General features: G+C 40.3%; 1 pseudogene across 1 annotated transcript in view; it reads left to right on the top strand.

The window, feature by feature from the left end:
* Positions 1-687: 687 nt before the first annotated feature.
* LOC146545276 (uncharacterized) overlaps positions 688-12,455 on the top strand; it is a 45,188-nt pseudogene continuing 33,420 nt past the window's right edge. Inside the window, exons 1-7 of the transcript XR_014885065.1 lie at positions 688-843; positions 4,182-4,761; positions 5,275-5,355; positions 6,646-6,745; positions 9,324-9,675; positions 10,392-10,558; positions 12,220-12,340. The product of XR_014885065.1 is annotated as an uncharacterized LOC146545276 (transcript). The remainder of the gene's footprint in view (positions 844-4,181; positions 4,762-5,274; positions 5,356-6,645; positions 6,746-9,323; positions 9,676-10,391; positions 10,559-12,219; positions 12,341-12,455) is intronic.

Genomic DNA, 12,455 nt, shown 5'->3' with positions numbered 1-12,455 from the left:
CTTCCATGTCAGACACTATTCTGTCACGCTGCCCTTCTGCCAATGTTACAAACACAAAACATTATGGAATATTGGTGGAAAGTTCAACCTCTATTGTCATACCACCACCAACATCCACCTCTGATGCTGTGGATTGACTGAATAGTAGGCATCATGCTGTGCAATGTGTGCAGATGACTGCCGCCTAACTTGGTGCATCTGTGTTTGTCTTGCCTGTCTTTCAGTGGGGACCTCTTTAGATCTCCATCTTCTGCCCAGATTTTCACTAATCATAGAGTCATTAAGATTAGAAAAGACCACTAAGATCATGTAGTCCAACCGCCAGCCCATCAGCACCATACCCACTGGCTGCCAGTAAGAGGACCTGGTCTCTCAGAAGCAGGTAGAGAGCACCGTGTCCTTACCAGCTCGGAAAGCGTTGCCCTTGCATTACTGCCACTAAGCTGTTCCTAACATTTGTTGTGCTTTGTATTAATGGGTACTACATTTTCCCATTTCATACCTTATCAAACAGCATGATAGGATGACAGTATCAAACAGGTAGTAGGCAGAAGTGATGCATGAAAACTACCTTTAGCTGGAGAAAGATACTGATTTTTTCACTTTCTTACAGTGGCTGTTAGTTGTTTTTAACCACCTGCCTCTCAGGCAGGCACTGTCTGGGGAGCTAAGGGAAGAACTGAGTCCAAAACACACAGTAACTAAGCTGCAGGACTTGAGACGCTGTCCGGAAAAACAACAGAGACTCACCTCCTAACTATTTTTCTTCCAGGGAAGCAGCTCCCATTGCACCATTTTCCTGGCAGAAGAAGTTATGATCTTCAGGAAAAAGCTTCTTTCAGAGTGAGTTATATTTTAATTTAATTATTGTTGCTGCTGTTTTCAACCTGTATATGTGTGAGGAAATGGCATAGAGTGGAGGGGGGAAGTTGTCCCTGACAGCTGCAGGTTCATCTTGGATAGAGGAGGAGGGAGGACTGAAGTACATGGCCAGCATCTGTCCCAAGAAGAATCCAAACAGAAGGAGGTTGTACTTGTTTTTCTGTTTGTATTTCTGGAGATGATGTTATTAATTATGTGTTTACAACACTTCAACTCTTCTTCCTAGCTTAGGCCCAAAGCTCACAGTCCTGACTCAGCTCCAAAAATCCATTGAGGTAGGTGGGACAGTCGTTCTGACACAATATTTAATATCAGGCCTAAAGGCTGGATCTAGTCAAAGGAAAACATCCAGTCTATGAAAGCAAATGTAGAAGCTGCTCCCCACTCACTGATTGCTGAAGACAGAGGACGGTTGTCTTTCCTCAGAAATCATCATCCATAGCATTTACTGTGGGGATGACAGCTGTCTCCTGATAATGATTTCCTTAGCACAGCAATGTCCAGCCAGATTTCACCAAGAATCTCTGAGGAACACCTTGAGAGCTCTCTGAGAATTGCAGCTACTTCCTCTGAACCAGGCTGATGTGTTAGTTTCACAAAACAGGGTCACATATCCTACTGGTTTTATGTTTTTGTTGCTCTCTTCTTTATATGTTTTAATAGAAGAACATTAAAAAATAAAATAAGTTTTGTCACTTATATACGTTATCAATATTATAAGAGCTGCTCCAAAAGTAGTACCTCCTGTTTTATTGTGTCGACTCAGGATGTCAGATTGGTGGTATGGCAGAAGTTGAACCTTTCCACCAATATTCCACTACGTTTTGTTGCTGTGCGACAGATCGCAGCAGAGGGACAGTCTGACACAATGAAGTCTGACATGGAAGTGTATATGAAGGAAAGGTGTGTCATTGAATTCCTTCATGTGGAGAAAATGGCACCCACTGACATTCATCAAAACTTGCTGGAGACCAAGCCATGGACGTCAGCGTAGTGAGGTGGTGGCTGCTGCACTTCAGCAGTGATGACAGCAACAGTGACCTCAACCAGTGCAGATTGTTACAAGCACAGCATGCAGGCTTTTGTTCATTTTGTTAATTTTTTATTTACAGCTAATGGTGATGACTGTGTTGAAAAAGTGTTTTATAGCTGAGAATATTCTCTGTTCAGCAGTGTTATTGTGCTGTCTGTGCCTGTTGTAGTTTCCATGAAAATAATTAGAAGGCATTACTTTCAAAGCAGCTCTCATAGATGCAGCCCAAGACAATTCCTGTTCACTCAATGCAGCCCAGGCAAGCCAAAACGTTGGACACGCATTTCTTGGCACAAGCAGAATGAAGGACATCCTTTCTTCTGAAACTACTCCTTCCTTTAAAAGCTTGATGAAATATTTCGTTCAAATTTTAAGGTGACAAAAGCAGATGAATAATTCTCATTTAATACTATTTACTGTGGACTTCTTTTCACATCCTATGGTTGATTTCCCTTTTTTCCATCAGTTTGATTACAGCCTGTCAGCCATAATCCAAACATCCTGGCATTGCATCTGCTAGAGTCACAACAGTGCCCTTTGGAGGCCAGACTTTCAAAGGATGCAGTGAGTGCTTCTGAAAAGAAGCAAATTTCATGTCTTAAAGCTACCTTGAGAGTCACAGAACATTGCTTGTACACTCACGCTGTGCCAAAGCAAACATACTTCATCTTGCATGAATAGAGATATGCTGTACCAATATATGTAAGTCAATTAATTGCCTCTGGAGTTCGTTTTTTAAAAATTACTAAATAACAGGCTTCAAATAAACAGAACAATCTGATGTCTGAACCCGTGCTTCAAAAAGACATCTTAAATTTTTGGTGATAAGGAGCTTGTATGAAAGCTTGTAAGTGAAAGCTGGAATGAATTAGGCACGTGTGCAGATACGTGTATTAGAATGTTCTACAGTGAGGGATGCCCCGACGGCAGATCCCTGTACAGTTTTGGTAGAGTATGATGAAAAGTTGCACAGAATCAGAAATTGCCTCAGTGATATCTTTGAAATCCTCTTTTAACACTCATGATAGAGTCATAAAAAAACTTTTTTGAATGGAAGCATATTTAATGACAGTCCCTGAGTCATACGAAACCTGTCTTCTTTTTCATATAACAAACAAACTGAGATATCTGTCCTATGAAGTAGCAGTAGGCTGTACCTCATGAAGCCTCTTTTTTGGAGTGGTATGAATCTAAATGAACAAAAAACTGACACTCAGCTTTTCAATTTTGTAATTGACTTCCTATAATTTAGTCCACTGACATGTGAATGCATTCCTATTTGTACAGTGGTGTTTCATGTAATGCTTGAAGCAGATTTTCAATACCTCACACAGAAAATAATGGCTCAGCTTCACTGTTAGTGTGAAAAGAAGGAACAGTTTCTTATGCCTGCTGACATAACTATCTTCCCTTGAAATTTTTCAGCCCTTGCTCATCTTGGGAGTAATGGAACCAGTACTTAGAGATGCAGTGCCAGAGGCAGGACCCATATATTTCTTTGACCAGGTTATTGCTTTCATTTTCAGGACATTGTTCTACTTCCCTCTTTCCCTTCATACATCCTCCAATGTTAAATTGGAAACATTTATTTTGTTGTAGATGAAAGCTAGAATGAAAGAGAGGGAGAAGGAGGTATCAGGAGAAGTGTCCTCATATTGCCATGCACTCACTACAAATCCTCATCCCGTCAGCTTTACTCCCAGCTGATGGTGTCATGCCAGTAGTGGTGGAAGCAGGCAAGTTTCTGTAAACTAGTTTTTCAGGAAAGGCACAAAGGAGTCCTGAGGTAGATGCGGTCAAGGCAGAATGGGATAGCTGGGGAGGCAAATGATCAGAGCTGACACTCTGCCATGCAGTAGGAGCAGAGTGGGAAGGTGGTAGTGTCCTGTACAGACCTCTCACTTCTTGAGGTATGTTACCTAATATTCGTTTCCGCTGTCAACATTTCATGAGTTTAATATATTTAACATACAAATCTTGAACTAAGAGTCTTGAACAGTGCATTTCAGCAGGCATAGTTCAAAGTGTACACTGTCAGTGCAGATGTTCCCTGGTTTGGCAATGGCTGCACTAGATTGTCTCCTGCTGCTCTGCACAGGTATTTCAGAGCTTGATCTAGGAGAGTCCTTGGGAGGAAATGTGGTGCAGTCTCAATTGTGAAAGGGGCGCTGCCAGCGTGTCCGCTGGTTTGAGGTAGCAGAACTGTTCTGTGTGTCCTTTAATTGTTACTGCTCTCACTGGACTATCCATCTGTTTTATTCCTCAGCCTGACTGAAGGCAGGAATCCCTTCTGCGCAGGGGAGTATACAGAAAGACATGAAGATGGTTTCTTAAATGATGATACGCAAAAAGAAAAAGATCCAGTTTTCCATCAAATATCTCATCATTCCCTGTATAAAACCACTACAGAGGACTCAAATCCAAAGATCTCCCAGTGTGCTCTGATCCCACAGGCAGATAAGGACTCACCAGTTAACATGTTGAATAAGTCTGCATCTGCCGACATGTTACATGAACTTGGGGAAAAGTTGCAGCTCCTGGCTAGATATCGGACTGGTTTTCCACTGGAACTTGTAAATGTGCTTACCTGCAGCTGGAGGGAACTCACTGAGGGGGCTGCTTTCTGTAAACGGCAGCAGAAGTTGCTGTCATACAAAGGCATGAGATCCAGGAGAAGCCAGGCCTCAGAGGATGTTAAGAATAGTACTCTGGCATCCAAAGGTAAGGAGCATGAAATCACTGCTGTCAGAAAAGAACAACACAAGAAAGGCTTTACTCTACCAGCCTGCACTACAAGGGAGAGAGAAATCCTGAGATGGCATCAAACGCACCTCCAGAAATTGAAGGTAATACAGTGCTGCAGAAATGTGCTGTGTTGTAACATTTGGCCATAAAAAAAAAAAAAAAAAGTGCTTTCTGTTAAGACTACACTATTGGCTGGATAGGCCAATGTGCTCCAGCTTATAACTTGATACGCTGCAGTTCTTTGCAAAGCACTGGTTTAGGACATGATGAAATAGCTTTGCAGCTGAAGCAAGAGGTACAAACACTTAGAAGAACAAAGCCGATGAAACTGGGCAATGTTTCAAGTCATTTAGCAAAGCATTTTTAGTCTCCTCTTTCAAGGTGAGTGATAGAGTCATAACATATTGCACCAGTAGAGAACATTTGCATCTAAAGCATTTCATTCTGCGAGTGTCAATGATTGTCAGTGCTGAACCTAGTGTTGGGAAGAAGCCTGTTACAATTCTCCAGGTGATACTCATCTCTTTAAAAAGAAATTAATATTAGTTTTTAAAAGTAGATTTACCTTTCCATGTGTGTTCCTAAGCACTGCATTCTGCTTTCTTTGTGTTTAGCTCCTGTTGTACAAAATGATGCTGACCAGTCACCCATCACAGTCAGCTTCTCACTTTCATCCAACATTTGTGAGGAACAAGGCGAGAGAAGCAGGCAGCTGCTTTGTAAAGCTAGTGTTTTGCAGAGGTGTTTGGAATGATACACTAACTGAACATACTGTTACGGATGCCTGAATTAATTAAAGAATGGATTACCATGGGAAAGGAGTAATTTTAAAGTAATAATACTCTGCCTTTTTACTACAGTCTGGTTTTAAATACGTAGTCCTCTGATTATTTGTGGTCATCTGCCAATAACGTTTCTGTACCTGTCGTATGTAGCCACCGTGAGTCCACTTCTCTGTGCTAGCAAAATGCAGGACCAACCACTGCTTTGGGATATTATTTTAATCCTTCCCTGCTGGGAACTGTCTGACCACATGTGTTTGAGTTAATAACTTCCTCTGAATGGCAGTACTAATGCACCCACTGAAACGTTCATCACAAGGCATTATGTAAGCTCTGCCTAAAATCTATGGGCAATGCTGATGATCTAAAGGGAAGGGCTGCTTATTCTGCACCTTTTTTTTCTTAATTTTTATTTATTTGAGAACACTACCATGTGAAAAAATAAAAAAATATTGTCTGTGCATTGCTGAAAGTGTTGCAGAGACATCTATCATCCTAGCACAGAAGAATAGCTTCGTAAACCAATATATTGAAACAGAAGGGATTTATAACTTCTCCTGGTGTTTCCTAAAAATGTGGCATCTGATTTCCTCTGATTATAACAGTGGAACAGCACACCTGAACCATCTGGAAATGTGTTCCTGTGGTGTTTGTTGCATGTCCTGTGTCATTGTGCTGCTGAATCGGCAAGATTATTGATTCCACCTTAAGCTTTTGTGTCCACAGGCTGCCTCTTTATTCTGCGCAGTGATTTCAAGATCATTGGTCATCTTAACATTGTGTATTATCTTCCAGCACTCCACCAGAGGATTTGCCAGTGCACTGTACAGTCAGGCAGCTGTTGGAGGTTTCTTAATCACAAAGGAATGCATGAAGGGTGGAGATAACCAGCTCCCACTGAACTGTTTCTACCCTTTCCTGTCTTATAGGAGCATTACACTACATCCTTTCCAGTGACAATCCTGTACCTGTCTGGCTGTAGACCAACTGAACAGTGACACTCAGAATACATATTACCTCTTTCTCCTTCTTTATTTTCCAAGGCAAAGAATCTGCTTAAGAAAACAGTTCTCCAAGCTACAGCACAATATATGTGTATGAATGAACCTTACTTTCCATAGAAGGATAATGTGGAACAGGGCTAACATTAACGTCAGTCTTTACTTATGCATCTATTTCTAATCTCTCATTCTGTTTCTCTAGGTTTGATTTTCCAGCTTTCTGACTCAAAGTCTGAAGGCATTCATCAGAATCTGCCTTATGTGTGGACCCTGGAGAGACCTGAGCAAGTTCAAAAACAAACGTAACAAACTGAGATTTTTACCTCCATAAACAAAGTTAGCGTATGTGGCAATGCTTTTATGAAGTAGAACATTTACCCAAACCAACAGACTATATGGGAGAGTGTTACTGCTCTGAAAACTCTCAGAGTTCAGTTTAGCACTTCACTATTCATAAAAGGGAAACATACTTTTATTTTTGTTGGTGGTAATGGAAGATAATAATTATCCCAAGAGAAGCATTTTCAGGGATTAGTGGTGAGACAATAATTTTGATTAATCTGCAGATAAACTTCCCAGTAGTTGTGAAAACTTGATTGTATATCTTTTGCAATAGAAACCATGGCGCATTAAGGCTATTTAGCACTGTGATAATATGAAGTGATCTGTAGCTTGTTTACTTGTCAGGGCTTGAGAGAAGGCTGCCATAAGGTACTGTGGCCAAAATCAGGCCTTGAGACTTCCTCATGCTGTTTACACTTAAACCTTCTGTTTTTACATAGCACAAGATAGACTTACAACGCTGACGACTCACCACAGAGAGTTAGCTATGTGTTAAAAATGGATGGTGGCCTCCAAATTAGTCAGTCATTCTTTATACTGATTATATTGCTAAAATAGTTTCAAAGGAAAGCAGGAGATGTCTGAAATAGCTAAGATCTGCACTGCCTGGATCAATTATCTGAAGAAGAAGTGCTGGCATTTTATAAACGTGGCAAAATTTAAATAAGAAAATATTCTCTGATAACTATAAGCATTAATTACTTACAAGGACAGCTATTAAAAGTTAACCTGTATAATTTATCTACAGCACAGTACCTGAATTTCAGCTATTATATGTTGTACTATTTAAGTGATAGTTCCTATACATTGGCAAAAAAAATAAGAACATATTCAGATTGAGTGAAAACAGCATTGTGTTGCAGGTGAAAATTGGTGAGAATAGGTTTAGCAGCTAGTGGCTATGTAAAAACTAGCACTTATGAGTAAGAATGTACATGCTACTATATGTACATCACATCGTAAAATATAGTAGTACACTGCATATTATTCCTGAAACGGGTCTCTGTCACTGGTTTAATCTTTGGAGAACTGAGTACCCCAAAGTCCAAGATAATTGATTTTGGAGCAAACGCTGGAATTGGCTTTGTTTTACCAACCTCTATCTGCCTCCAATAGCTATATAATGTGATTGCAAAACAAAGAGAAAGAAAAGCAACGTGACAATTAAGCTTATCCTGGAAACAGTTTCTGTTCTGATCATTTCAATAAGCACTGCTGTCTTCCCACCCACAAGACATGCCATGTCCTTTACATACTTCTTTTAGAGAACACACTAAAATGTATCTGTTATTTATTCTTCCAAACAGTGGGCTTTGGCACAGCCCAGGCTGTAATTGCTGCGAACTGATAGAGCTCATGCAAGCCCTGAGAATGCATTTCCTTACCTCTGGCTCAACTATTCTGGAGTCTACCATATCACTGTTCCCAAAAGCTCTGCAGTCTGTTGACTTAATTGAAGGCAACATTTATGCCACAAATAAAGTGGTAGGGTCTCCCACCAAGCAAGGTGTGCCTTTCACAGTATCTGAGCGTGTTTTCTTTCCAGCATTTGCCCATTGGATTGGAAGTAAAATGATACCCCTCATATTGCAGTACCCTAATGCTGTTGCCAGATTCCTGTGTCGGTGCTGTGGAAGTTGGCTTTGTGTTCCTGAATAACTGTGCTTAGCCTAGTCAGCAAAAACTTTATACTGAGCAATATTTAATGGCAAAATTTAAACAGCAAGAAATTTTGGCTCAAAGACAAAAATGTTCCTTTGATTTCTATCAGCTAATGTTTTACGTAATTAGCTTTCCTCAAAATTGACTGGCTTTTTTGCTCATTTATTTCTTTAATGGTTTTATTTGTTTAGTGCTGCTACGGTGACCTGCATGGGTTTTTTTGTGTAACTGACAAAGAGCAAAAGAAGGCATGCATGGACTCACATATACATGTAAGACATTACATATAGAAAGTCTAATTGAAAAGAATGTCAGCCAAAGGCTGGCAGGACTAACAAGCTGCCTGCTAGATTTGGGACCATTCAGCCAGCCTCAAACTCTGTCCCTGTGCTTCTTTCTTATGATCAGGGACTGAAATAGATACAAAGAAAATCTGAAAGGAAATTTTAAAATGTTTTAATATTGTTGTTTCTCTGAAAGGTGAAATAAATAATAGGAAAAAATAATAACACAGTGGCTGCATGTAATCCAGGATGGTGAAAGTGACCTATTGAAGCAGATGGACAGATCTGCAGCAGAAGTGCTGGTTCTCACTGTCAGTGGATCTCTGCTATGTGTAGGTGCAGTCTCTGCTATGTGGAGGATTGGTGCAGTCAGTTCTATTGACAGCTTAACCACAGGTGACTTGTGTGATCTTGGGTAACTTGTTTGATTCCTTTGTCTATGAGAGTAATGTGTGATATTTTATAGCTGAGAAACCACCGTATGTTTTCTGCTTAGATCAAACTTCATTCTTAATCAGCAGAAGCCTTGCCCAAGGATTCCACTTAGCAAGAACTAATCACAGTTACATTTTTTCCTCCCTCATGTAAACAGAAATGAGCAAGCATCCAACCTGAAAGAAGTTGGGTTTGACAAACCAATTATTCTACAGTATTGTGATTACAGAAAAGAAACTTTCCCCAGGACATGGAATGTTCAGGCTGGCAGGACTGTCACATCAGAGCTTCCATATGACAAACCTCAGATTCCAGTGGTCAAGAAAGCAAACACAGCACAGAGAAAACTGCACTATAGACTAAATGATTCATTTAATATCCTTTCTGTTTACACAGCTCACTTAAATTCATGTTCAAGGCCAGGTTGGGGCCCTGGGCAACCAGGTCTAGTATCAAATGGGGAGGTTGGTGGCCCAGCCTGTGGCAGGGGGTTGGAGATTCATGATCCTTGAGGTCCCTTCCAGCCTGGGCCATTCTGTAATTCTGTGATTCTGCGACTTCTACAGCAAAATAATCACACAGCATGTAGCTGAACAGCTTCCAAAATCCAGCTAGATGTAAAAGAACAACACTTTATTCTTTGAGTTTCTTATCAGACTCTATTTATATGGTACCATATCTATAGTCAGTCTACAACAGCAAAGCCCAGTATGTGTCAGGTGGGTTAAAAGGCCTAAATAAATAAATAAATAAATAAAATCAGAATGAAAAATGCAGTTTTAAATTAACAGCATCAGACAGCAACCTATTTAGAGTATAACCCTGTCTTGAACAAAGACCACTTTATCAATCACAAATATCAAATTGGATTAGGAACTGTGCAAATCTGCTCTGTTACAAGTCCACAAAAGACACTATGCTTCATAAACATACTTCTGAGTCATACATTGCTTCTGCAAAGGACACTTTTGACCTGTACCAGCATGAGTTTCCTGCTACCTTGTATTAGTTTAGTAAGGTGAATTTTGTACTGAGAGCTTTGCCTGCTCATCCTCTATCACTCCCAATCCACTTATTCAAGGAAGGAGATGACTGGGTTGGTAGTTTCACTTTCTCTTATGCACATGGATCCAATATCCTGTCTTCAAGCTGATGATGCTAGTCCCCATGTTGTCTGCATGGGTAAGTGACAGAAGCTACAGAGTTGGAGAGAGACTGATAACTCCTTGACTCTCATTTTAGCTATCCATTTGAATATCTTGCAGTTTGCCAGAGCTGCTGCAATCTCCCATGTGGGGGGATGTATACCAATACATTTAGCCTTTCCCCAGATCATTCTATAGTTGGAAATTTCACCCCTTTCGGACATGGCAGCATCTATCTTCCTAACAGGTAGGCAGATGCACTAGAAACTGTTGCTTGATTCTGCAAATTAGAGCCGAGAACATGAAGCTATACAAGGATCTGAGCAATGTTCAAAATCAGAACAGACATGAAAATAGTGGTATGTTGTGCAACACAAGTTTCTATAATTCAGCTGGGTGTCTGACAGTGGGTTGGGTTTATTTTGGTTGGTTGTTTTTCATCTAACCATTTGCACTAAAAAATGAAAGCCGAGTATAGTCTTAGGTAACCAAACTTGCAGAGACACACTCATAGTCCACAGAGAATCTGACATTAAAGGAGATTGGCATCTATAAGTGTGGAAAAATAAAAGAAGACTCCTTGTTCAAGTCTCCTGGAGGTGAAGAAACCTGTCTTCTCTGATTCCCCTCTAAGAGTCAAATGTCATCAGGTGTTCAAGCAGCCCAAAAGCACTCTGTTAACTAAATTGCTGAGCGAGACAGAATTCACTGGGAAAAGCAAATTCCTAATTTGCGACCCCAGTGCTGTAAGGACAGGATGCACTTTGGTTTACTAGAAAATTCCTACATACAGAGGAGATGGTGGGCAAATGGGAGCCAGCCTTCTGGCTGCCTTGAACACATAGCATGAGATGTGTGTGGATGGCTGTTGCACAAAGCCAAAAGGCAGACATCCTCTTCCTCCATTGCTTCATCAGCACTTCTCTTCTGAATATTGTTGCTATCTGTTTATCTCTCTGTGTAGTTCTCTGCACCTGTACACGATGTGAGCAAAGGTTATCATTGATCCTACTTACAATACAGTCTTCGCCTAATTTTCCTCTTCTTTGCTCCTTTAGTGACTTCAGAGTACTCAAGAAATCTGGAATCAAAATTTAGTGCTCTTCAGAGAGGAATAGTAGCTGAAAATGAGGAACTAATTGATTTGCAGCTGCCTTTATTTGTAAGGAAGTGAAGATCATTGGCTGGTGGCTGAACTTTCGGGATAGGAGGAATGTTTTACTGGAGCTGTGTGAGGAAGCATTTTTCAGGTCTTGTATAAAAGCACTGAAAAGAGTTCACTGCCCTCACAGTTGATGAAAGGAGCTGGCTCTTGTTGACATAAAGTGTCCAGGTGTCCAAAAATATATATTTTAAACAATCCTCATTAAAGAATTTAAATAACACTTGCCCAATTTACCTATACTGGCCAACTTTATATTGCAGAAAAGCAAACAAAAATAATAGAGAATATAAAGTGCAAAGCTGAAATCTCAGGATTCCTTATGCTTCCTTCGTTCTTGTTACAATCTATGTATTCGTTTTCAAAAAACACAGTGAAAACTCAATATATCTCTTCTATTAAGGACATAAATTCAGTATTCTTCAGCTAAGGTTTGAGAGAACCCAGTTATGAATCACCAGCTATGAAGTGGAAATGGCAATGAAATCATAGTGTTTGACCCCAGCTTCTTTCTGCTTTGAATTATTAATACAAGAATTTAACCCTAGCTTTTGTTTGTAGCAAAAGGACAATGATTTATACCTTCCTCACAAGCCCGTAGCATGAGAAAAGCTGAGTGAAGGAGTGGCTATGCAAAGCGGCTTTTTAATTAGAGACTCCTAGATCAAAGCAAGATTCTTGGATTGTTTAAGGTTTTCCTGAGATACACCAGGAAAAACAGGTTTCACATTTCTGCCTATTTGCAGCAGCACTGTAACCATGATGTTTAATCAGGAAGGAGGTCTGGTGACTAATGAAGATGAAGAAATGGTCAAAGAATGGAAATGGCCTCAGGATGGCAAGCTTGCCCAGCCAGTTATAGCACAGGTAATATTTAAAGCTTTACCTTTTTTACTGTTGTTCTTACCTCTTGCTTTCTCCTCCCAGATCCCTTAGTCTCTCTGAGGTGTGTGAATTGTAAGGAACACGGAGCTTTTATTTC

The sequence above is a fragment of the Meleagris gallopavo genome, chromosome 1 (genome assembly GCF_905368555.1).
Source record: "Meleagris gallopavo chromosome 1, MGAL_WU_HG_1.1, whole genome shotgun sequence".
Classification (NCBI taxonomy): domain Eukaryota; kingdom Metazoa; phylum Chordata; class Aves; order Galliformes; family Phasianidae; genus Meleagris; species Meleagris gallopavo.
Note: the sequence above shows the minus strand (reverse complement) of the source record. Positions and strands in the feature narration are given on the sequence as shown.